General features: G+C 49.2%; 1 long non-coding RNA gene across 1 annotated transcript; it reads left to right on the top strand.

Annotated features, from left to right (window-relative positions):
• Positions 1-21462: 21462 nt before the first annotated feature.
• LOC122363314 lies at positions 21463-23517 on the top strand. The gene is made up of 3 exons (XR_006253340.1): positions 21463-21654; positions 22094-22238; positions 22760-23517. It is a non-coding gene; the product is annotated as an uncharacterized LOC122363314 (long non-coding RNA).
• Positions 23518-24426: the final 909 nt, after the last annotated feature.

Here is a 24426-nt window from a genome sequence, read left to right as displayed (position 1 = left end):
ATCAATGGATACATTATCGACATCAAGGCGCCCTTTGCTATACCTCAGTACAAGCATGGTTCATAACTTCATTATTGTTGTTAATCAGTTCGGTACCAAATTACCATGTTAATCATGACTATTACCATGAACTAATCGCTTGTCAAAACATAGTTGATAATCTAAAAAGCTATTCCGGTATATATTGAAGGACGAGTCTCAAAGACTAATTTCATGATAAAAGCTCATGAAATCAATCATGTGTCCAGCTTTTAGGAAATATATCTCATTAAGTTTACGTTGAAAAGTAATCCAGCACAGACAAGCCGTACCAATGTTATAGCAGAATCCGTGTGTGTTAGGGGTTAAGTGAACACTGTACCGGCTTTAATTATAAGCTGAACTCTTACTGACGGAAGTAGATACCAGTAATACATACAACGGTCTCTGCAACATATGTAAAGTATCGCCGATTCTATTGAAATAATCTTCTGTAAACATACGTATTGCATACTAGGAATCATATGCGGTACTCCATAATCCTCCTTTTCATAAGTTTCGTCAGAAATGTTACGCGCCAGTGTCGAGTCCATTTCCACTGCTCCGCGTGGAATAGTGGCGCGTCGGTGATGTGCTGATTTCCGCCTCTCCCCCCTCCCCTGCCCTCCGTCTCGGGTGTCGGGCCCGGCGGACCGGCCGGCCGACGGGACCGGGCCGCCGCCCGCCGCCCGCCGCCCGCCGCCCGCCGCCGCTCAGCCCAGATCGATTCGCGCTGTCTCTATATTAGATGTCACCTGGGGAGTGAGGGCCTAATCAGGGCCGGCGCCTCTGACCTCGGCAGTAGCCCCGCCACCCCGCGGGAGAAGGTCGCTCAAGTTTGACACAGAGTGCTCCGAGCGGCCCTGAGTCGGCCACAAAACTTCACCGGACGGCTGCGGGCTACATTCAGACGCCGAGCTCCGCCGACAGACACCAGAACTGGCGCCAGCTCGGGCCGCTCTTCGTGCTGGCTCACTGCTCACAGAGTTCCCACCTTCTTGTGAGGTTTGAACCTAGGTATACGTTGCACTAAGCCCTGGATCAATAGACCAAAGTATGTGGTTGTATCTTGCCTGCAATGTGCGCGGCTCCATCGACCACTATCCCTGACTGAACGCTGCGTTTGGCATTCCTCATACAGCTCCAGTAATCAATAAACACAAAGTCACAAACAGCTCGAGAAATCGCATCGTCACCGAAACCCTTATTCAAAGGAGAGGAGATCCGAGGAGATGAGCCGGCGAGATCTCCCGTCTGTCCCGGCCCCGTGTCGGACCGCGCCGGGCCCAGTCGATCGTTCGGTCTGTCTGTCGGTCTGTCGGTGTGTCTGTCGGTCTGTCTGTCTGTCTGTCTGTCAGTCTGTCGGTCTGTCGGTCTGTCGGTCTGTCGGTCTGTCTGTCTGTCTGTCGGTCTGTCTGTCTGTCTGTCTGTCTTCGGCCTGTCGCTTTCTGTCGGTCGGCCTGTCTCGCTCTGTCGGGTCTGCTCGGGTCAGTCCGAGACCGCCACCGGCTCGTAATAGCCGCGCTGAAGTGGCCACCGCTGCTGCGGGGAAGGGCCATCGGGCTCTGGTCGGCTGCCAAGCGCCGCGGCGCGCGGCCGCTGTTATTTTCTGCCGCCGCTGGATGGCGGAAATGCCCGCCGGTCGGCGCGGGGAGGCCGCCCCGACCGGACAGGGTGGCCAATGATGCGTGCCACGGCAGAGAGGCGCCACGGCAGAGTGGCGACACGATCCGACACGCTGCGGATGGCGCCGGCGGCGGTAAAACAACGTCCGACAGCGGGCCCGGAGGGCGCAGAGAGCCGTGGCTGCTGCCGCTTCCAGCGCGGGGACAGGCAGCGGTAGTGAACTGCGCGGGAAGTGAGCGAGTGGTATAGGAACTGATGGTAGGTGAAACGTTCAAGCAGAAACACAGAAATGGGAAACCACAAAACAGCTTGACGAACAGAGAAGGAATGAGAGGAACGGTTGTGAGGAGGAAAATGAGGACAGAGAGAAGAGAGAGAGAGAGAGAGAGAGAGAGAGAGGAGAGAGAGAGAGAGAGAGAGAGAGAGAGAGAGAGAGAGAGAGAGAGAGAGAGAGAGAGAGAGAGAGACCATCGAAGGAATCACAGCAAAAAAAAAACAATGTAACAAAATTGTCTTGTAATAAATGTTATCTAAACAATTCCAGATGCAAACTTCTACCAAGTTACAGGCACCAAGTTTGACAAACAATTCAATAATTATATGCTGCGCTCGTGCTCATACAACACGAAGCTTGACCTCACAACATTGTCTGCAAACGCTTGCCCAAAGCAGGCCTGGTTCGCCTGTTCGGTGTCGGTTTCCGAACGGCATGTGGCCGCCGCACGATTACACAGAACACACCTGTTGCAGCTATCGACTCTCCATGCACGCCACGCCTCCCCGCCCCGCCCGTCCGGCGGCGGCGGCGGCGCGGATTCATTTGGTTCGCGCCGTTCCGAGAGGTCGGGCAGACCGGAGCCTCCACCCATTGAGGCTCGTCGTGTGCGGCACGACTAACGATCCCGGCCAGACAAAGAGATGAGTCGCTCGCAGATCGGCGCGCCGTCGCCGGCGACGGGGCACGGCAGCGCGCCGCCGCCGCCGCCGACGCGACGGATTAGCCGCCGTCGCAGCCGGCATCCGAACGAGAGCGGAAACCGCAGCTTTGGCCGTCAACACCGCCGCGGGAATGACAATGCCCGCCGAGAAATGGCAAAGGGCAGATACGGATAACTGCGCGATTCAGAAATGAATGTTGTAGAGATAACTTCAGGCAATTAGTGTAATGTGACTGCAGAGTCCTATCGTAAACTATATTAGCGGCCGCCGGCATGCATAAACTATAGTGCATGATGCTTGCTCTAAGTGGCATAGTCTTCACAATGCAAAAGGACATAGATTCAGGCTGACAAAGACGTAGTGTTCTTTCCAAGTTTTTCATAACCTTTGCACAGCATTCAGATAGGATTGTCACTAACCCTGAATTAAATCGATCAGCAATTGCAGATTCAGAAATACGATTTGTAACGCTGGGGGAGGCAAACATCAGTAAAAGGTTTTCATATTTCCACCACCTTTCCTTGAGCCACGAATCTGCACATGACCAGTGCAAACCAAATCAGATGACGTTTGTAATCCACGCCATTCGGTAGCTGGACTGACAAGTGCCACTGGCTGTGATGAAGGTGGCGTCGAATCAATTTTCTTCATTCTATGTAACAAAATCTGCGCGATACAAAGGGTGGGTATATTTGTACGAAAAATATATCGCCATCAGCTCACAATACTTCAAGCATAGGCGGTATTACCATTTTTTTTCTCCGATCAGGAAAGGCTCATATTAGCACAGCGAGGAAGGAAATTGGGACAAATTGATGAAGCAGCACAACAGCTATGAAATTACAGGCTAGTGGCTACCACCATTTAACCCAGCTCAAAGTCTCTCCGTCAGCCAATTGCCACGTGGGAGACTTCATGCTAAGCTTTTACAGTTTGCACCTCAAAGCAGCATACGAATATGATGCAGAGATCACTTTTGTTGGTGCCGATGAACGATTCCAATAGAGAAGTCAGACTCAATCTGTTCAGTTATTTAATTCACGAAATTAAGCAAATCTACTCTGAAGAATCGCACCAGGCTTAGCGCGACATTTCCAAAGGAGCGCTAGTTCAAAGCAAGTGAGATAATGCAATGAACTGGAGGACAATGCCAGCACATCAGCGCTAGAGTAGGCAGCATGGATAAGCTCTTTCAGTTCTTGTGCTGTGACAACCGATAAAATCAGCAGAGTCGGCCATTTTTATCAGTCCCCACTGCATGGTATCTCTACCTAGCGTGCATGGTAAGAGGAATCAAACATTATTATATGCATACATTTTCACATCGAGGAACTGTTCGTGATTCGGGCTGATTTAGTTAAGCGCTGCTCAAATAATCTGTCGATTTTTTTTCTTTTTTGCAAAGCGGGGCTAGACCACTGCGGTCCCTTTTTTTAGGGGGGGAGGAGAGAATAGAAGGCAAAAACTTGTTCCTTACCGGGCTGTTCGTGCCTGGGCCACTCGTGGTCGTATGCAGGCTCGGGGCTGTAGCGTTCGTCGCTGTACCCATGACCTCCATCCAAATACCAGGTCATTATGAAGTTATCACCACTGCACTGCTCCCTGTCACCTTTGACACACAGCTCGCCGCCCGCCCTGCGCCGGTCACACCGTTCTATCCTCTCCGCGCGCCGCCAGCGCCGACACTGTCCTCCGCCCCGCCCAGGGGACAGCCACCTACCCTCATTAGGGGGCAGCCCGGCCCCTCGCCAGAGCGACCACCCTAGCCAGTTGACCGGGTCGCCGCTAGGGGCGCCACTATCGCGCTAACGAGCAGGCAGTGGCCCGCGGCGGCGGCGCGGCGGCGGAGGGGGTGGTCAGCTCATTACCCACTGTCCGGCAGGAGGGGGGGGGGGGAGGGGGCCCTCGGCTGCCCTCTCCCGTACTAATCCCGGCAGACGGCGGTCGGTTCCGGACTCGGTTAGACCGCCATTACCGCTAGCCCGCCGCCGGAACCGAGTGCATTGTAACAGAGTGCTACAGGCGCCGATTTACATATGGACGCTCTCCTTCATTAATGCAGATGGAAGGTGGTGCGGCGTCCTAATGGTTGTTCTCTATTGACCACGCTATTATGGCGCAATGGCTGTGTCAAATGTGACAGTAGTGTCCTCGGCATTAGTTTTATCTGACGTTCAAGAGTGGACATGCTAAGTAGGCGTCTAAAGACCGGCGTATATTAGTGTAGTCGACATGCCTCGGATGGTTAAGCGCATTAAGGACGAGCAGAAATGGGCCTGACAAAGAGCTGTTGAGCACATTTGGCTAGAATCAACTCCACTAATGCAGTGTGAGATGGCGCTATAAAAGCGTGCTATATAAGCCAGCTACTCGAGTCTGATACAGCTTTCAGTTGTACAATCTTACCGACTCTCAAGAAACGTTGCGGCGCGAAAAAAAGTTACCTGCCTAAGTTACGAAAATACCCACCTTCATGCACAGCGTGTAGCCAGGAGCCTGCCACTAATAGGGTTAACCCGGCGGCCGCTGGGCCTCCGCGCCACCCGCCGGCCGCTGGGGGGGGGGGGGGGGGCATAAAGTTGCCCCCCCCTTTACTTCTGCGAAGATATCGTCGCAACGCGTAGAGATAGAGCAGCGAAACTTTGCACACATCTTCCTGAATACCTAGCCGAGGTTGTGTCCAAATTTGGTGTCGATCCCATTTGAAATGACGTCACAGTGACGTCATAAGTGAAATTATAGATTTGCGACTCTCATATTCCTCACGATACATCACATATATGGGACCGAATATAAAGGGCCGATTATTGGTCAGAAACTAGATGGAAGTGTAGTAACATGTTTTAGGATGACAGCAGGTGCTGTCTAGTTCATTTACAGTCGAGTTTCATGCTCAGCGTAATCAGAAACGGTCCATATAGGAAAACGACAAAAATTTATGACGTCACTGTGACGTCATCTTAGGTGCTACAACCACCAAACTTTCCTCAAACATTGCCTAGGTATTCATTTGAAGCTATGCCAAGTTTCACGTTCGTAGCTCATCAGGTTTCGGAGATATTTCACAAAACGTAAAGGGGGGGGCAACTTTATGCCCCCCCCAGCGGCTCGTGGGTTAAACGCTACCGCCTACCAAATAATGGTTTCAAACCATCAGGCTACGAGCAACTTAGACTATACAGTGTTTACAATATTCCAGATCACATGCTAGACCCGACCAAATGTCTGTCACCTGAAGAAGGGACCAGATATCAGACAACATATGTGACGTACATACGCATATTGAATGTTGTTTGTGATGTTTTTTTTTAGTGCAGCGGCACATCACACGCCATACTATTTACCCATTATTGCTTGTTTCTGCGATGACCAGTTTTTGAAAATAAATATTGCATTGTCCATCATACCTTGGCATATCCAGCGAGCAGTCAGGCAGGCACTTCAAACAAGGTTATCTCTCTGCTAACATTCGATAGAAAAGACCCATATTATATGGCATACGGCATTTATCTGTGCTATTAGCAACTGACACTGATAACTTCCTCCACCCGTTCATCGCATTCACTAGTGAAAACACCATAAAAAGGTAAAACATGTAGCTCACCCTTCGCTCATCAATTGCATTACACAATTTCATACCCTACCATCAGCACAAAAGTGGTATTCCAGGTTCGCACATCTATAACCGGGCACTGTGCGGCTCATTAGCAGATTTGCGCTGGTCTGGGCTGTCGCGGTTTCCGGGGCGGGCCGCTGGACCGGCCGGCGGAGCGTGCAGGGCCCGTGTGTCCCGACAGGTAGTCGATAGGAGCTCCCATTGGGTGTCCGGGTTATGGGCGACCCGGCCGGCGACACCGGCACACCGCCCCAGGCCGGCACGTCCGCGCTGATTTTATTGACTGGCTAATGGCTCCCAGTTTAGAATAGGGCAATGGGCTCGCAGTTTGTCGGTGACTGGACCAGACGTGATTCGGTCTTTCGATGGAACGTGCAATGGTGCCAATGGTTTTTGTAAACCATGGACTGATCCATTATTGGGCTTTATTATGTCTTTCGGGCAGTACAGATTGGTGCCTGCTGTCGGTATACAATAATTTTTTGCATCACCTTCATAAGGCCAATGGCGCCGTTGCCCATTTATCATTTATATGTGACTCTTTCCTTGATAATATCGTCATTCATGAGGAGACGATAATGCATTTATAAGCGCAAAAGCTTTCTGCCGATAGCATCTAGCGAACTTCCATCCTTATAATTTTTGTGCTACCTATTTGTCCTCGTATTTTCTGCATTTGTTACCACCATTTTTGCTTCTAACTACATGCATAGTCGCTCATGAAGAGGTGATCCAGAGTGTCAGGGGTGTCTCAAACTGCTAAAAAAAAAGAGAGAAACAGAAGCAAGAAGAGGTTGGAGAGTGCAGACTGGAGAGGAACGATAAGGTGTACAAGTTTGATTTCAACAAGCAGCAAGGTGCAAGTAGTAAATACTGGATTCATAATTGAAATGATCCGATATTTTTACGGTTAGGGGTATGCGAGTAATGCGAGTTAAACCCTGGAGGGTAATGAATGTTTTCCAAGCGACCATCAACGGCATACATTGCTGCGGCATTCTGGCAACACTTTTTCTCATCAGCATTATCCAATGAATCGATGACACGCACTTCACAGAATCTGCACGCACGCGAGCCTCTCCCCCTTCTTTTCGTTCAAGTCGCCATATTTTTCGTCGCCAGCAATGCAGGACGGCGAACTGATCGGTTCGACTCTGAATATTTCCGTTGTGATCGATCGGCTGCGGCGCCGGCCGCGTGCGGTTGTCGCCACGCTCAGGGCGAGGGCGCGCGCCGCCCAGCGCCGCCGGCCGCTGACGACATAACGCAATCAGTTGGGAGCTGATGACGTGCGTCAGCTCGCTGATGCCGTCACCGGTATTGGTTTATCCGCGGACGGCGGTGACGGCTCGCGGGCGGCAGCCGCCTCCGCGCTCCCGGCCGTCACACATCCTATTAGACTGTGTTACGGAGGTGTACAGCAGTCAATCAGGGCATTGGGGGAGCCGCGGTTGGCTCTATTTTCATCTGAGGTGAGCAGGTCAGGGTAACTGCCGGCGGTGCCGGCAGATAATTACATCAAACAATACAAAACAGGGCATATACAATACCGAGTAGGTACTGACTAAATACATACCAGTACTTCATAGTCTTCAAAATTGTGTTTACAGAAAAATTAATTGCTATCCAATGTACTATGTATTTTTGTTCTGTTTTATGTCTGTCTCGGCAATATCTGTGATATACCCGTCTGTAAAAGCATTAGGTAATAATACAAAATAATGGAAAAATGATTGCAAGCATAAAAGTAACGCTATCATCGGCAGCAGTTTACTTAAAGTTAGTTTTGAATGTAGGTATATGTTACGAATATACTTATTCTGCATGCATAATTCGATATACACATGACATAGTAAACACAAGCATTATATTGTATGTCGTCATCATTCCGTAATCTGGGCATTATCGCAGCCGGTTTAATGAGGCGTCTGACCTTTGGTGAGCGGGGCTCGGTAGCTCGTCGGTGTCCGCGGCGCGTGCCGGATTTCCGGGCACAGGCACGCCGAATTACGGGTGAAAGGGACCCTGGAGTCTAGTGGGATGACTGCGATGTACAGGCTGTTGACGCTGTGGTGTATAGAGTCAGTCAATGCGGAGTCCGAGGCTGAGCAAAATGATTCGGAGTCGATTATCACGTGTAAGGCACATGACTGTCGGAATCCGGGATAGGCAAGGATTAGTCTTTAAGATTTCGCGGAAATATTGATGTCAGAGTCCGATGGTAAAAGAGCCAGCCGCAGTCGACCGGAAGCGGAAGCCGCGCCAGATTTGAGCACTGTCAGCCGGTATCCGGCGGCTGGCCGCCGTGTTGACTCGTCGTGCTTGCTCTGAATGGGACGCACGCCGACTGCGCGGACGCCAGGGTCAGTATTAGTTCACCAAACAGAGCGGACCGCGGACCGCGCCCGTGTCAGGGTCAAGCTGACCAGTGACCGCGGCTCCCTCCCTCAGGGAACACGCCGCGCCGGCTGTGGACGGGGCGGGCAGAGATCAGCCAACCTCTTATCCGGCCCCCCCCCGCGCCGGCGGCACCGAGCAAGCGCTGAGAGTTGAGCCAAGTCTGGCGGCCGATTTTCCGCCTCCAAAGGACGCGTTAGCCCAGGAAGGCGTGAAGTGAACCGTGATACAGTGGATACAGATGTATTCAAACAGGATCCCCTCTGAGGAGGGGCTTTTCACATGTTCACGTCAATGAAAAACCGAAAATACAAACAATGAAGCGCATACAAACTCTTTCACGCACATGCATTCGTTCAACATACGTTCATGTCGGTGGCGTGGCCAGCAGCACATTTTTTACTTTATAGCGGTACGACAGAATACCTGGCTCGACTCCCTCCCAGCTCGTTCAAACGAGCTATGCCACGGTAGCAGAGCCTACGGCGGCCTGCTTCCGTACGAATGGATGGGAGTGTAAAATAGTAGGCGCGCCTGGTGTCGTGTCTATGACGCTGGCTAGCCCGCTGGCCAAGTGTACCTCGGAGATATTCGGGCTGTCCGGACGTGATGATGCGCTCTACAGCGCTCACAGTGTGATACGTTACTAACTGTTTGGCAGTCAACCACTTCAGCTCCTTAATGACTGCCACAACATTATCGCGACGCCGCCGACCGGATGAGACAGTGCCGGCCACGTGGCGAACCTCCCTCCCTCTGTCCCTCCCTCTCTCTCTCTCTCTCTCTCTCTCTCTCTCTCTCTTCTCTCTCTCTCTCTCTCTCTCTCTCTCTCTCTCTCTCTCTCTCTCTCTCTCTCTCTCTCTCTCTCTCTCTCTCTCCGATGATCACGGGGAGTCCCGTTCTACCACGGCGCTCAGACTCTCCGCAAAACACCGGGCTGATTTCCGCCCCGACCGGATTGCGTTGTTGTCTCACCAGACCACGGATTGCGTTGTTGTCTCACCAGGTTCCCGGCTGGGGAGCCTGGCGCGTGCTGAACACTAAATGAAATAACCCAGCCAGCCCTCACTTCGCTCTCACCAAAGCAGGGCCCCTAGGCTGCCATGAACGCCACACGAGGGAGTAGGTACACATATTCGACTCCACCAGTCCATCAGTATTCTGGCGTGAGATGCCGCTTACTGAACCATACGTGGATGATCCACCCCCGTCCTAGCTACAAGCAAGGGGTCGCCATGGCGCCACTGTTAGCTCCGCGCCGGAGTCTCCATCGTCGCTCCTAGCTCCGCGCAGGAGTCCCCAGCGCGGGACCCGCACCTGCCCCGCTGATGGCACCGGCTGGCGATAAACGACACCCATCAGCTGGCTGAACATGTTGGCTGCCGGGGCGCGCCGCGCCGATTTGGTCGCCGCGCCGGATTGGTCGATTTGACCGGGCCGGATGAGGCGGCTCGCGCCGATGCTGGCGTCCAACGAGCCCCCTAATCGGCGCACAGCCAACAGCGCGCACTTACACGGCGATGAGGCCGAATTCCGGCGCGAATCGTGCCTGAGGCCGCGCCAATTTCAGGTCATGTCACCGGTCACTGACAGCGTTATAGTGCGGCGAGGATTGCTAGCGGAAAGACGGTGAATTAACGGACAAAGCTGTACGGCGTAGATTTCTTTTTTACCGTCCAGTCTTTCTTTATTTGATCATGATCCTTCAAACTCAGGCAATGTCGTAGGTGAGGCACATGGTAAAAGATGTGATCATCTTCCTTCGCCACTTTTCTTCTGTTATTATTCTAGGAGCGCGCCAAAGGTTTCACAATCCACGTGCAGTAATACATGTCCGTCCACGTGCCGGCAAATGGCCTGAGTGCAATTTGCACTTAACTGACATTAGTGGAATCACTTAATTCAACCCAAACCGTCTTCAACTGATGTGGAAATTAGCGTATTTTCAGCCAGTTAGTCGAGGCAGATGGAGTGTTTCAGAAGAGTGGTTTGATAGCACTTAGGCAATCACAGCGGTGTGATATGCACACATAGATGAATTATGTCGCATCTTAGTTTCACTGGGTAACTAACTTTTCGCACGCATGTCACATGTGTTGATTATTAGCTGCTTTTGCAGATGAATGCGCCATTTCCCGCAGTTCGAAGTTCGGACGTTAGCCTCAGATTTGTTTAGAACGTGAGGCACGCGTTGTCGAGGCAATGTCAACACAAATGTCGCTTCAATATAGTTAAGTTCAGTAAATGGCTTGTTTTCTGGCGGCTACAAGTCTGTTTCCGTACTGTAAAAGCAAAGACCCGGTCCTTCAGCGTGGCTGAGCTTTTCGCCACTGACCTAAATATATTGCAGCCCCTGCAGCCAGCTGTCAATGGCATTAAAACCGACCGCTGGATTTCCCTTAGGTAAACTGTAAATGGCCGTGCTGATATCGGAGGTCGGCTGGGGCCACAAGGGGCGCTCCGGCACAGCGAACCACTGTTGCCGCCCCAGCTGACAAAAGAAACCGGCCGGAGTCTCCTGACCGGGTTGTCAGTAGCCGTCCCCCGACTCACCGCGCTGTGGTCGCTTCTCACCCGTTCCTGGGGCGCTGCGCAGTGTGCACCTTCTCCCGTGCTGTGCCGAAGGTGCAACGCCCCAAGCTAACAGCTGTTCTACGTCCCCCTTAGTCCTGCATGCACCGCTATTTTCGCTTCGGTATAGTTGCAAAGCCGATCTGATATCCAGCTGCTTGAAAGTCTTCCACTCCGGGAAGTGAAAACATTTTTGAACACAGAAAACTAGCAGAGAAGAACAATGCATAACTATTTGCATTTGCAGTATTCCTGCGCGCCGCGCGGACATGCTGATTGCTGGTGCGCGCAGAAATGGGCTGTTCGGAGCTGACTGCCTGCTCATGCTGCTGTGATTCCGCGGCTCACATCGATTGATATACGAGCTCCATGAATCCCGCTCCATAATAGCATATTCCTGTGTATGTATGTGTCCGTCTGGACCGTATCACCAGCCCAATGGCTCTCTGGTGGTGCGACTCCAGACGGACGCTGGCGAATGGCCGCCGCCTTCATACCCTGTGAGGGTGACCATCATGGGGGGTCGTGCGCATGCTGCACTCTATGCACAGATGTAATAACTACCTACTTAGTAAATATATATTTTGAAAACTATTAATTAATGGGTCTTGAAGCAGCATGCATGCCAGAAAAAAAAAACACAAGTTCACCACATGCTAATATTTGGTGGCAATTGCCCCTAGGCAATGAGCACCAATATGTTACTGATTATTGAATTATGATTCACTTACCGTCAATCTATGACTGATTTGCAAGCTCATTACCTGTCAGCCGGCATTCAATGAGCCAGGCATTTCCCGATAATCCGACCACAATGGGCCGCATTGGCACCACCTGATTGCAGCTGACTCGCAGAGAGAAGGCGCCTGGTTTTGTCACTATTGCGTCTCCCCCGCTCGCCTGCATCCAATTTACCCGAGAGGCAACACCCATCGCGCGCTGAGTGTTTGTACACTCGGGTAGCGCGCTGGCGGACGGGACGGAGGGGGAGGGCCTCGGGTCTCGGCAGAAGCCGCCTTCCACCCTTCCTCGTAGTGTGTATGAGGGGCGCGAGGCGGGTGGGCGCCTACCGGGCTGGCTTCTCCTCTGAGTCTGAGGGACACTGTTAGGATGGGTATTTGGTGGGACGGGTTCTGCATCTTAGTCTGACGGGCACTGGCGCCGAGTCAGATGAGCCAGTGGGGACGGGTTCCTCCTTTAAGTCTAAGGGGCACTGCGCGGGACACATACTTTTTCACTTTATATAAACACTCATGTTAGATTAGAACACTCAGACACGAAAAAAATGTGCATCAGTCGTGTACGCATAAACAGCGGCAGCTCTGAGATTATAAACAACCTGTTGAAAGGCGCTGCCGTAGGCTGCAGGACTCAGACTGATCTAATACAGGCATGAAGCGCTCCTCCCTTTCATCTCGACACGCCGAGCGCTCGCCAGCTCTCGACATGAGAGAGGGACGCCGCCAGCAGCTGTTATCCAGAGACGCTCCATATCCGCCGGGGCACAGCGATCAGACAGTGCTGAGTCGGCGTGGCATTGGATAGTTGCATCACGTGGTTATTCTGCCAGACGCACGGGTCGATTTGAACGTAAACGAGCATTTCGCCAACAGACTAAAGAATTTATGGATAGTGAGTGCATTTGATAGTGAAAGTACATGTCTGTACCGAAATCAATACAGAAGTTATACCACTCATTTCAAAGTGCACATAAACATGTAAGTAAGTATGTTCCCCTCCGGGGCGGATAACAAGCCAGCTGCCCGCAGTCGGTGTGTTCGACCGTTTATCGTGTCCGTCCTCGCCTGGCGGAGTCGCAGGTTAACCCTGCAGGTGGATTGCCGTTTCCATTTCACACGACTCGAGCTGACAGGCTGATCCGGAGCCGTCAGCCGAGCCGCAAATGATGGACGGTCCGCGCTGCAGATGAAACTCGCTGCAGCAGCAGACCTGTGCAGTTAAGGCCTTCTGGATATCCAGCTACCCGGGTCAGTGTGCTGCTCTGATGTTACTGATGTTCAGTGAGTGTGCAGAGGAAGAGGGTAATGTGTACCATTTGCATTGGTGGATATCTAAAGATAGGCAATAGTGAGGCTTGTGAGGAAAAATATGCCCCAACGATGGGTATTGAGAGAAGGGGTAGGTAGTATGGGTAGGTAGATATCATGGTCAGGGTGCTCCGGAAGTGGATACATTCACATTGGACCTTTCTGTATTGGATAGATGGATATTGAGATATTGGGGTCGTGTGTGCTGAGGAGGTGCATATTCTGAGTTCCCGGAGCGGGGGTGTGTATTTTGCCCGCCAATATCGCTGCCACTGTCGTGGCCACAACCTGCCGTGACCGGAATATTTCGGCGCCAATCCGCGGCCATAAATTCACGCTGGTATCCGACTGAGCAGCTAAACCAATAGAATGCGCCACAAAACGATAACTTCACCGGAATTTACCGCCTTTAGAAGTAAACGCACGTCATTGTTGCTTTGGCAGTGTAATGTGCGGACTGTGGTGTGTGCATCTTGATATGAGCCCCACCTATTGGTTAATTTTTTTTTTTTGCAATGCTGACACATTATTTGACTTTATGTATCTATCAGATTCACGCCTTTGCCTTTTTCGTACATGTGACCCATGAGGATGCTTTCATTGAAATCCATTGAATGCACTGTGTACACTTTTTTACCATTATACCGGTAGAGGATATTCTATATTTATCATGCATTAGGTACCTATAGCTAGATATCCGGGCTTGGTTCATAGCTAGATATGGACCATGGGCTATATACCTAGATCACAGGTCTACAAACTTGAAATCATCCCGTGTGTCTCCACCTTAACTATTGTCCAAAGCACAATTCCGGGCTCATTTTCCTTTTTTAACGGGGTAAGCCTCGACTATTGTTGGATCTCGAAAAGCCAAACAAATACTTCACCTGACTTAACAAGCATCGCGCTGTATAAATCAATGGCAGCACCGGATATTGCAACGGTGCTGCGTTCAGAGAAGAATTTGACTCGGCAGGTAGAGCTTGCTTCCTCTGTTTTTAATTTCGTTGCTGTGGAAAGGTTATGCCTAATAGCTAACCCACTCGGCTATGTTCCGAGAGTTTCTCATTACACCTTCAAGGCTCGGTGAAAAACTGCACAGCCATGCTAGAGCTTATTTTATTTCAAATTAAATTCTGTCACATGAAATGCTTACGATGCCAAGACTGTCTCAACTGCTCCCTATTTCATACACATTGCTAGATCAAACACCATGTATACACTGACGCAGTTATATCCGTCATTCCAATACATATACCTAGCTACACCCCTGCAGATAATAATAAATATTGATGCTTTATTCTTGGAAGCCATTAGCCCGTATCGTTCCAAACAGCGAACTTCCATTAGGTGCATATTCAAACAGGGTGCCTAAAATAGATCTGCACTTCACATTAGAATCAATACAACGGCATATTGATGTGAAATATCCGGTTCCGTTCCGAGCCCTGGCCATCCAGGAACGATGGTCAATCGAAACATAGATCGCAGACGAACGTCTTCCGGCTATCGGTACTGGGAATCTACGCGTACCGTCTACTGGCACCCACGCAGCAGTGAACTGATTTAATGTTGCAGACTGCAGCAGCATTGTTCGCTCCGCGGATGTGTCTCGGTGAACCCGGCGGGCCCGCAGCTCTGACCGTGATAGCTGAGGATGTTTCAGCGTGGGAGGGACACTGTCGACAACATAAGCTCCCACATCGTCAGCAGAGCCCGGCAGCCGGCGAGCTTTATCCTCTGAGAGTCGCGGCAGGCGGCTGTCGACCCGCATCGGTGCGCGCCATCCCGGCGGGTCGTCACCGCCATCAGGTGGCGTGGTCTGACCTTTTGACCCGAGTGACATGACGTGACCTTTGGGTCAGGAATAAAGACCAGCCGAAACCCACAGCATCGAAACGCACTCTGTCGTTATAATCGTTATAATGACATGAGAAGATACTTTGCATTGTATTAGCTTGATAAGCGAAGATTGAAGAACTCACGTGCACTATAAATAGCTGTCACCATTAGTGTATCCTCTGCGTAGGTTCTCAAAGTTGTCAGCTGAGAAGTAGAGAAAGAGAAAAAGAGGTGTAGGTAGGTACTGATAGTGACGAACAAACAGATAAACCGGCACCCAGACACACACACTGAGAGAGTGGTTGGCAAACGAGCATATCGACAATTTAAAGCAGATCTCCGCATATTCGTTTGAAAATAGAATGCGGCGCAGATTCGTTCGAAAAACCAGAGCTCATTTCGCCATCAAATTATGCTAACTAGCGCTCGGTATCGATCAGCCGTCTGCAGAGTGGCGCAGGTATCCGATGTGCGTGCGCTGGAGCGTCGGTCGACCAGGTGTGCTTCGGCGTCCCGTCTCACCAACGGGAGGGGGAGGGGGAGAGGTGGAGGGGTGCCGGAGGTGAGGGAGTCTGCGCGGGTCACCTCTGGGTGGAACTGTGTGATTCGGATGGTCGCTGTCCCCTTCCAGCGCTGTTTGAACTCTGAAGAATGGTTTCCAAGACCTCAGCAAAGTTTAGCGAGATGAGAATCGCAGATGATAGTTCAGGTCACACGTGCGACCAGTCCGACCTTGCATTCACATCGCGCTGGTGCTAACATATTCTGTTTCTTCAGTCAGTCAGCATGCCTGCCTGAAAGTTGGGTAGCAATTTCCCGTTTCTCTCTCTCTCTCTCTCTCTCTCTCTCTCTCTCTCTCTCTCTCTCTCTCTCTCTCTCTCTCTCTCTCTCTCTCTCTCTCTCTCCCTCTCTCTCTCCCTCTCCCTCTCTCTCTCCCTCTCCCTCTCTCTCTGTCTCTCTCTCCCTCCCTCCCTCTCTCTCTCTCCCTCTCTCTCTCCCTCTCTCTCTCCCTCTCCCTCTCTCTCTCCCTCTCCCTCTCTCTCTGTCTCTCTCTCCCTCCCTCCCTCTCTCTCTTTCCCTCCCTCCCTCTCTCTCTCCCTCCCTCTCTCTTTCTCTCTCTCTCTCTCTCTCTCTCTCTCTCTCTCTCTCTCTCTCTCTCTCTCTCTCTCTCTCTCTCTCTTACTTTTTTAAGTCTAGCCAGGCGTATAGTTTTAATATGTTAGTCTGAATATCACCCAAGAGCATATGTAAACATACAAGCCTGTAACTGTTTGGAACTTCCAAGTTGTTCCCGAAAATGTCTGTTTTCTTTGCCTGACAATAAAGGAAAACTTTTCCTTCTCCTTAACCCGCGCCCTGCTGGGGGGGGGGGTGTTTGAACACCCCCCCCCCTTGTGGTTTTTCGCGAATATCTCAAAAACGGCGGCGCGGAGCGCCGCCGTTTTTGGTACACCTTATCATGCATCAATTCTACACATGTTGTGAAAATTTCAGACCAAGGTCATTCAAGGTCAGGTCACCAGGTCACTTGAAGTGACCTCACCTCATAAAAACTTTCAATGTCTGTCATAGCTACACCGAGTGACCGATCGCTTTGAAACTTTCAGCGATTGCTAAGAGCAATAGCATGTACAAAATGTATATCTCAGAATTTTGATTTCGATGACCTAAGGTCACGTCAATTTTGCGACCTCCCCATTATAAGTCAATGGGAGAAAATTGAAATGCGCCTCTTTTGGATGAAAGACATTATAAACACTCCCAAACACCAAATTACAAGTGGTTTAGACACACTGAACATGAAAATGGTGTCCGTGACCCTTGTTTATGCCCTGAGGTCATCGTAGGTCACGAATGGTATCTAACAGTTTTTCGCAAATAACTTTTGATAGAGGCATGCTAGAGCGCTGAAAACGCCTTAGATGTGTTCAGCTCGACGATACGGATCGACTGATATGCAACATGACCCTTTCCGGTCAGGTCATGACCTTGACCTGAGGTCAAATTTTCAAGTTGACCTTTCAAGGTCAAGTCATAGTTCATTCGATGCGTCTTGACGAGAGAAACACGATGCCGGTAAAAGTAAGCTCGTACAAGGTTTGGGTCAAAAGTTATTGCAGAAAAACTGTTTTCGAAAAAATCGGCTATTTTTGCAGTTTTTGCCCCCTGCAGGCAAAACCGTTGACTTTAGGTCAAATCTGAGAGAATTACTCAGAAAGGGCGTTAATAGGGCTATCGAATGCGCTTTTCCGCGGCGCTGTAGCTCTATTGGTTCCCGAGTTATGCGTTGGCTTCTTGGAAATTTTCGACATTCGACCTGGAAATCGGCGAAATTTTGCCTTCAATGACCTCTGGTGACCTGACCTTTGACCTGACCAAAAAATTGACCGAAGTGATTTCGTCATTGTTTTTGACGCTCTTTCGAACGCCGCCTTTCGCGTATCGCTACGTGGCCCAGGAGCCGAGTTACAAGGGGGGGGGGTGTTCAAACACCCCCCCCCCCCAGCAGGGCGTGGAAATCCAGGACCCCCAGCAGGGCGCGGGTTAAGTTAGAAATAAACTATTGAAAATATGGAAATCTTTCCGTTTGTCTGCCTGATATTCTACATAAACATTTCATCCACAGCGCAGTTGCCGCAAGGCCTTCGCTTTGCCGCTGATACAAAAAGACCATTTGAAATTCCACGAATTTGAGAAAATGCCTTCCGGCTAGTTGCTGCGTAAGTTCTTGTCATACTAGGAGTAGGAATGCCATTCGCTAGCCAGGGCTAAAACGGAAAAGATATCTACATAAAAAAATAATAAATGGCGGCACTGTACTAATAAAAAGTGTTTTTTTTTTTCAATACCCACATGCCATCAAGAGCGGAATGTTTCAACTTATAACCTTTCATTTGTGAAGGTAACGCCGTTTCATATCATGCGATCCCAAGACTCGCTTTGACAGTGCAAGGATTTAAAACTTCATATATTCAAATATCACGCACAGCCCATTTGACAAGTAACTGCAGCAATCTGACTGCAGACTGGGCGTCTCAAAACGGTCGATGTGCTCAATCTGATATCGACTGCTCGACGATACTGGCGCGGCAGTGGCGTCCAGATTCTGGCGGCGCGCGAGTTACGAGCGGGGGGCGGGGGGGGGGGTGCGCTTTAATAAGGAGCGGGTACAGGAACGCGGCGGACGGCCCCGCAGTCGCCGACTGTACATAAATTATATCTCGGTAATAAAGCTGCGCGCTCAATATATCGGCCAAAAGCACCGTCCCTGGCGCCAGCTGAAAACGCATGACGACGACACAGACAGCACAGTGTCGCGTGGGGGTGACGGGCATGAGGAAAATGCGCACAAAAACTCCGGGCTGCAGGAGCTGGCCCAACTAAGGCAAAATCATGCGCCCATGTGCGGTCACTGGATAGAAGATATCGATGACCTAAACAAGGGTCACTACCAATAGGCATTCAAAACGTGCCTTATCAGTAAAGTAACGCCCTCGGTAGCTCTTCAAGAGCAAATAAGGTGACCTCTACGTTCACTTACCAGGAAGATCTAGCCGTGACACTGGACAGATGTGATTTCCGAAGGTTTTCTTGATTCAGCGTAATTGGAAACGGGGAAGTATCATGGAAGTTATCGCGGAGGCACGCAGGGGCCGTAAAGTGGGGCCAGCGCCGATAGTGTGAGGCCAGAACTTGGATCACTAACTTTGGAGCGGCTGTTGTGAAAACAGATGCGAAGGGAAGGAGCGCGGGAGTGAAGGAGGGAGAAAAAGAGAGGGGAGGGGAGGAAAGAGAGGAAAGGTGGGATGAAGGTTTTAGCTGGCTAATCACTAGTTAGATAATACCCAAAACAGACATTCATGAAGGAAAAACAAAACAATACGCATGCAAACACACCAACAAAAAACGACCGATAACAATTATTCAAACAGACTGAAACACATGAAGGTATTTGCGTCACATGTCATGTAGTAATGACTTCAGGGTGCAGTAATAACAGCAGCCAGCTGCTGTGAACTAGAACTGAGCATCAATATTTGCCCGGTGTTATGGAAAGCAGATGCATCGACAATGGGCATAAAACGGAGTTAGCCATCAGCAAACATAATTAACCGACACGAAGGCTGGTACTACAGCGAACCAGAAGCTATTACGACGCTCGTATCATGAGCAGACGGATAAATTGACTGCAGATTGCTTTTTACAATATTTCAACATGCCTTTTGTCCCGTACGTGCGCTCCCCGCCACCCAATGCACTGATTCCCTCCCCTTTCTGCAGCATTAGGTGTGTCGGACGATCGCTATCGCCGCCGCCATTTTAGCGCCTCTCATATCCGGCCATCATAGTGCCAAGCCATATGGTGAAATCGATTCCCGGGAGCATTCTAATCAGAGCCGGCCAAAAGCCTGATTAAGCGATGACGGGAGTGCCGGTAACCCGGGACCAGCCGGTTCCGATCACAGAGCAGATCTGACCGTCACACACCGTTCCCTAGAAACAAGTTCAACTTCTCAGCGTGTGTATAATACAGTAGTATACCCAAGCTGAAAACTTGAACTTCTTTCTAAGGGACGTGGAACGGTTCCCTGACTTTCTGTCCAGCCCCGTCCCGCTTCCGCAGGTTCTCCTATCCAGAGCCACAGTTTTCCTCTGAGTCCACCACTCGGCGCGCTGCCAGCCAGCTCGAGAGTAAAAAAGACGCACAGCCGCGGACGGCGCCGACCCGTGAGCTGGCCAACGGAGCCGATTACCTGCGCGGAACGCGGCCACTAAATACCGGCCGGCGGCCGAAACGGCCGTTTGGAGATGTTTATAAAGCTCGCGGCCAGAACGGCCCGTCCGATGGCGGCATCATAAAACGGCCGGACAATTAGGACTGGTGGGAGCAGCTAAGCCACAATTAGTGGCCGGGGCGGTTGTGTGCGCGGATGGCGGAGGCGGAGGGGGGGGGGGGTGGAGTCGTCCGTCCAGTAGCATCGCTCACCGGAACGGCACACAGCTCACGGGCGGCCAAAGGTCAACAGCACCACTGGCAACGATGGCCGTCAGTCGCCGCAGACCTCTGTTTGGACTAGATAAAATTGCCTGTAGATGAGGCCACTAACGTCCGCTGCCGTCTCGGTGGTTTAAAACGGGACTCGTTAATAACCCGCAGACTTGGCTTTAAATTCAGTTCATTTCAAAGACATGTGTGACAGGATATGTGACACGCACATACAATGAGAGACATGTGGCTTATAGGTATTATAACTGCAAAATAATTAAATGATAAAAGCCTGGAGCTAGCCAGTCGACCAAGCCCAGTTTTGGAACGGTTTTGGTGGCTTTCTCTATAGGCCGAAAGACTATACGATTGCGCTCGTCTACATCAAATTTAAAATAACCTTATCATTTATATACATACCTGCACACTTACATTATACATACTACATCTATATACATACATAACTACATCAAGTAAATACAGAAGCACAAGACAGGCATAAAACACATTTTTTATTTATTTTAAACAAGTGATCGAACTTTTAATAACTATAGGTATTTTGAAGCTGGTGATGACATCCTATGCAGCATATCCGGCGTTCTTAGACCCCATCCGACCACTGCGGCACAATGTCCCGTGAAAGTCAACAGCGGCGAACAAAGTTCAGTCACCACCTCTCGGTCGCCCGGCTTACCAACTCTACAGCGGAGACTGCAGTCATTTTAGGCTAAGTATTTCAACAAAAGCAACAAAGTTGCGCCTGTTATGAAGCTCTTATCTTGCGAACTTGCTAATGATGGCCAGCCTGCCGCGTTTCGTTGACCTTGATAGCAAAGCTTCAGTTTAAGTTCGGAGTAGTGACAGGATTCATAACATTTTATCATACCTCTACCATATTTGCTTCATATGATCAGAAGAAATCGGATCGGCCAAGGCAAGTAGGACTAAGTGAAAATGATACAAGTATATATAAAAATAAAAAATATCTGAATTAGGTATAGTTTACCAGATCCTCATCCACAAAAAATAGTTCTTCTTATGAATAAGTATATCCTTATCCATAATAGCCGTTTCACGAAGATTAGGTATCTGGCACACATTTGGTTCACATTTGGTGCAGATTTGGTCAAATCGGGTTCATTGTGTTTCATAGAAGTTGTCAGCGCAGTTGCTTATATTCCTGCTTTTACAAATTATCATAGATTTTTTTTTTCATTAAACTGAAATAAAATCATAATATGAAGATATTTGTCGTAAAATAATTTGGTGAGGCCTGCTTTAGCTTGGAGTCCGGCTCTGCCAATGGGGATGTTCGGCTTATTTCCTCGCCAGGTGGCAGCACTGCCTTCTTTGGACACAGAAACTGTGGCGGCGAATGCGCCAATGTGTTTTGCACTGTGTGGAGTCCGTGCGGTGTCGGTCCGAGGGGCTGAATTTCGGTAAATTTGATAGCAATTGATTTGAATTTTGCTCAGATGGGTTGTGAATTTATATTCAGCAAGTGTCACAAACATGGAAAGGCAAGTTTACAAAGGACAGGAGACTTAGAAAGGCTTCAATTGACGTAGCCGAAGAGAGGCGAGAAGCCGAAGATAGACCGACTCCAAACGGTAATTCCATGGATGTAACACGTTTCCAGACATTTTTTTTTATGGCGAACTTAACTAAGAGTATAAAATAGTCTAGCTTAACTCATAGCTGGATCTTGTATTGCCCATATGAGGTAATTTACCTGTATAAGTTTATGGGCATATCAATATAGGAAATTGACCTGCCCTTGAGAAAGGCATTAAAAGATGTTACATGCTGCTGAGAATGATTATATAAATTCAATGCATTTTTATAAGATTCATTGCAAGCATTTTAGCAGTGTTCTACTTTGTCTGGTACCAAAGATATTGCATGCAGATAAAGGTTATGATGGTAAAAGACAAATTGAAATAGGATCTATTTTGACACCAGCAACCAGGAGGTATATGTAATAGAACACTAAGCTACCTACTATTTATGAATTGTTACAAATATTGATCATCCTACGTGGTGTTACAGATGCCCAGTGCAATCATGCTTCTGGTGCGGAGATGTCAGGATGGAGTCCGAGGAATCAAAGAAGGCAGAGGACCTGCGTATGAAGGAACCAGCCCTGCGGATGAAGTTCTGAGGTGCATACAGAGGGATCCCACTGAAAGACCAGGTAGGAGTTGGTGAACAGCTTGTGCACTGCAGTATATCATCCAGAAGTAACTGATAGCCTTTCTTGCAAAATGTTTTTTTAACTCATCACCCGTCTAAAGCTACTTATTATTGATATAATATCTTCATTTTATCAGGTAAATAATTGTTTACTCTAATTTTTGATTCACACTGAAGTGAACACTATTTTAGAATATTCACTCAGCTTTTTAGCAACTAAATACGGGCATGTTTTTTGTTGTTTTTTAAAATAAATTTTCACCTTCTAGAATATTTGTATAGGTAACTGCAATAAAAGTGCATTTCAAAATTGCAAATACTTTGTGTAAAGTTCATGGGTCTTGATGATGTCACTGTATCCAGTTCATCATATCAGATTTCAACTGTGCTTAAACTGCAATGTTTTGCTAATTGCTTCAGTATATAATGTCCTTTTATCCATGCATGTTAAACATACGTATCTCATTATGCCTTGTCAAGATATTTCCCCACTGTCATATGCCATTTTTCATTTATTCACAGGTGCAATGCTGCATTGATAAGATCCAGATTCAAGAGCATGGATGCTACCAAATCCTGTGATTTGAAGTTACCAGTGTCACTGCTGCTACAAATGACATCAGCAACACTTCCTTTGGTGAAAGTTTAGAGGAGCAAACAGTTGATGCTCTGTGTAGTCAAGCAGTGGAGTTTTGCCACAATCATGAAGCTGATTAAGGTGTCAATTTTTTGCTCTGGCTTCTGGGACACCTTGGATCTACATTGCAACCTATGCTAGTGTTCACAATTTCGTGTCATAGTATCACTGATGCAAAGTGTGTTGCATCATACGCAAATGAGAGCTAACAAATTGTCAGATATTTTCTAGTGATGAGAACTGAATGCCTTAAGCAATTGTTGAAGGTGATAAGTGGTGAATGGTAGGGCTCAGCCACTCAGCTCCTTCCTTCAAAAGCTATCAATCAGCTCTAGAAGAGTAGTCATAGCAATGTTTCATATGTGAAGGCTACTTGCCTGAACAGAACATTGTGGATTTGTTAATTAAGTACCTCTTTATGACAAGTTTGTGCCCATTACAAGCCAAGCTTAGTTTACTTAGTTTGTTGTAAGTTTTCCAGGCAGCCTTCACACTTGTGTCGCTGAATATTAAACTTTAACTGATAGACCGACGAGATATTGTCCCTCATCAGATTTTAATCAGTCAGTCGTGTTGGTAGAAGGTACATCTGTCTTAAAAGTACCGCGGAAAGTGACGGTGGATCCATCAAGCCTGACCGAGGATGTCTATATAGAGCCACGCAGAAATGGCCGGTGATTCGTTGCCCATCATTACAGAATGAACGCATGCCGGATGAAGGGTTAAGTTAAGTCAATAGTCTACAAACTACAGGGATGTGATTGACTTATCTGACAGTGACGAGCGCTAGAGGTCAACTTAAGTCCGTAGGTATGCGTTCTTGTCATGGAATGTGTGCTGTAAATCGATTGTTTCATGCGTGTGAATATATGTCTGAATGTAATAGGGTTTTTAATTTCAACTGTGTAAGTTAAAATATGTGATAACATCGTATCTTTCGTACTCCGTAGCTTTTGGTGACCATTCGATCAGCTCCCTTTCATTCCGCTCAATGACGATGTAGTAGTTTGCCTTTCACACGCGTCATTGTCTTCGTAATATCGAAATCATCTGTAGCTACTCATTTTAGCAAAATGATGAACCTGAAAAAGACATGAAACGCAGTTTCCGTTCGCGGCGCGTCGGCCGCCGTCGCCGCCCGCAGTGTTATCCCCGGCCCGGCCGGCGCCCGGCCGGCGCGTTGTGTCCAAAGCATACCGTGCTGCCACCTGGCGAGACTTTTCGGAACTCTTAGCGCGAACATCCCCATTCATTCATTCACATATTTGAGCTAAATAAAATAAAGAAAAAAAATGCTGAAAACGGAGAAATAAGTATGGTCGTATAAGCAATACAGATATCCCGCGCCCTGGTGGGGTCTGTTTATAACGCGACCTGGTGGGGGGGGGGGCTATTTTTTGCCCCCCCCCCCCCTCGTATCTCCGAAACTACTGGACGGATCCGCAAAATTCAAACGGCGTTCGAAAGGCCTGTCAAATTTGTCGAAGGAAACCAAATTTCATTGACCTCGGGGTCACCGATGACGTCACAGGTCAGGTCAAAGATGAAATGT

This window comes from Amphibalanus amphitrite, unplaced genomic scaffold (genome assembly GCF_019059575.1).
Source record: "Amphibalanus amphitrite isolate SeventyFive unplaced genomic scaffold, NRLGWU_Aamphi_draft 000615F_arrow, whole genome shotgun sequence".
Classification (NCBI taxonomy): domain Eukaryota; kingdom Metazoa; phylum Arthropoda; class Thecostraca; order Balanomorpha; family Balanidae; genus Amphibalanus; species Amphibalanus amphitrite.
Note: the sequence above shows the minus strand (reverse complement) of the source record. Positions and strands in the feature narration are given on the sequence as shown.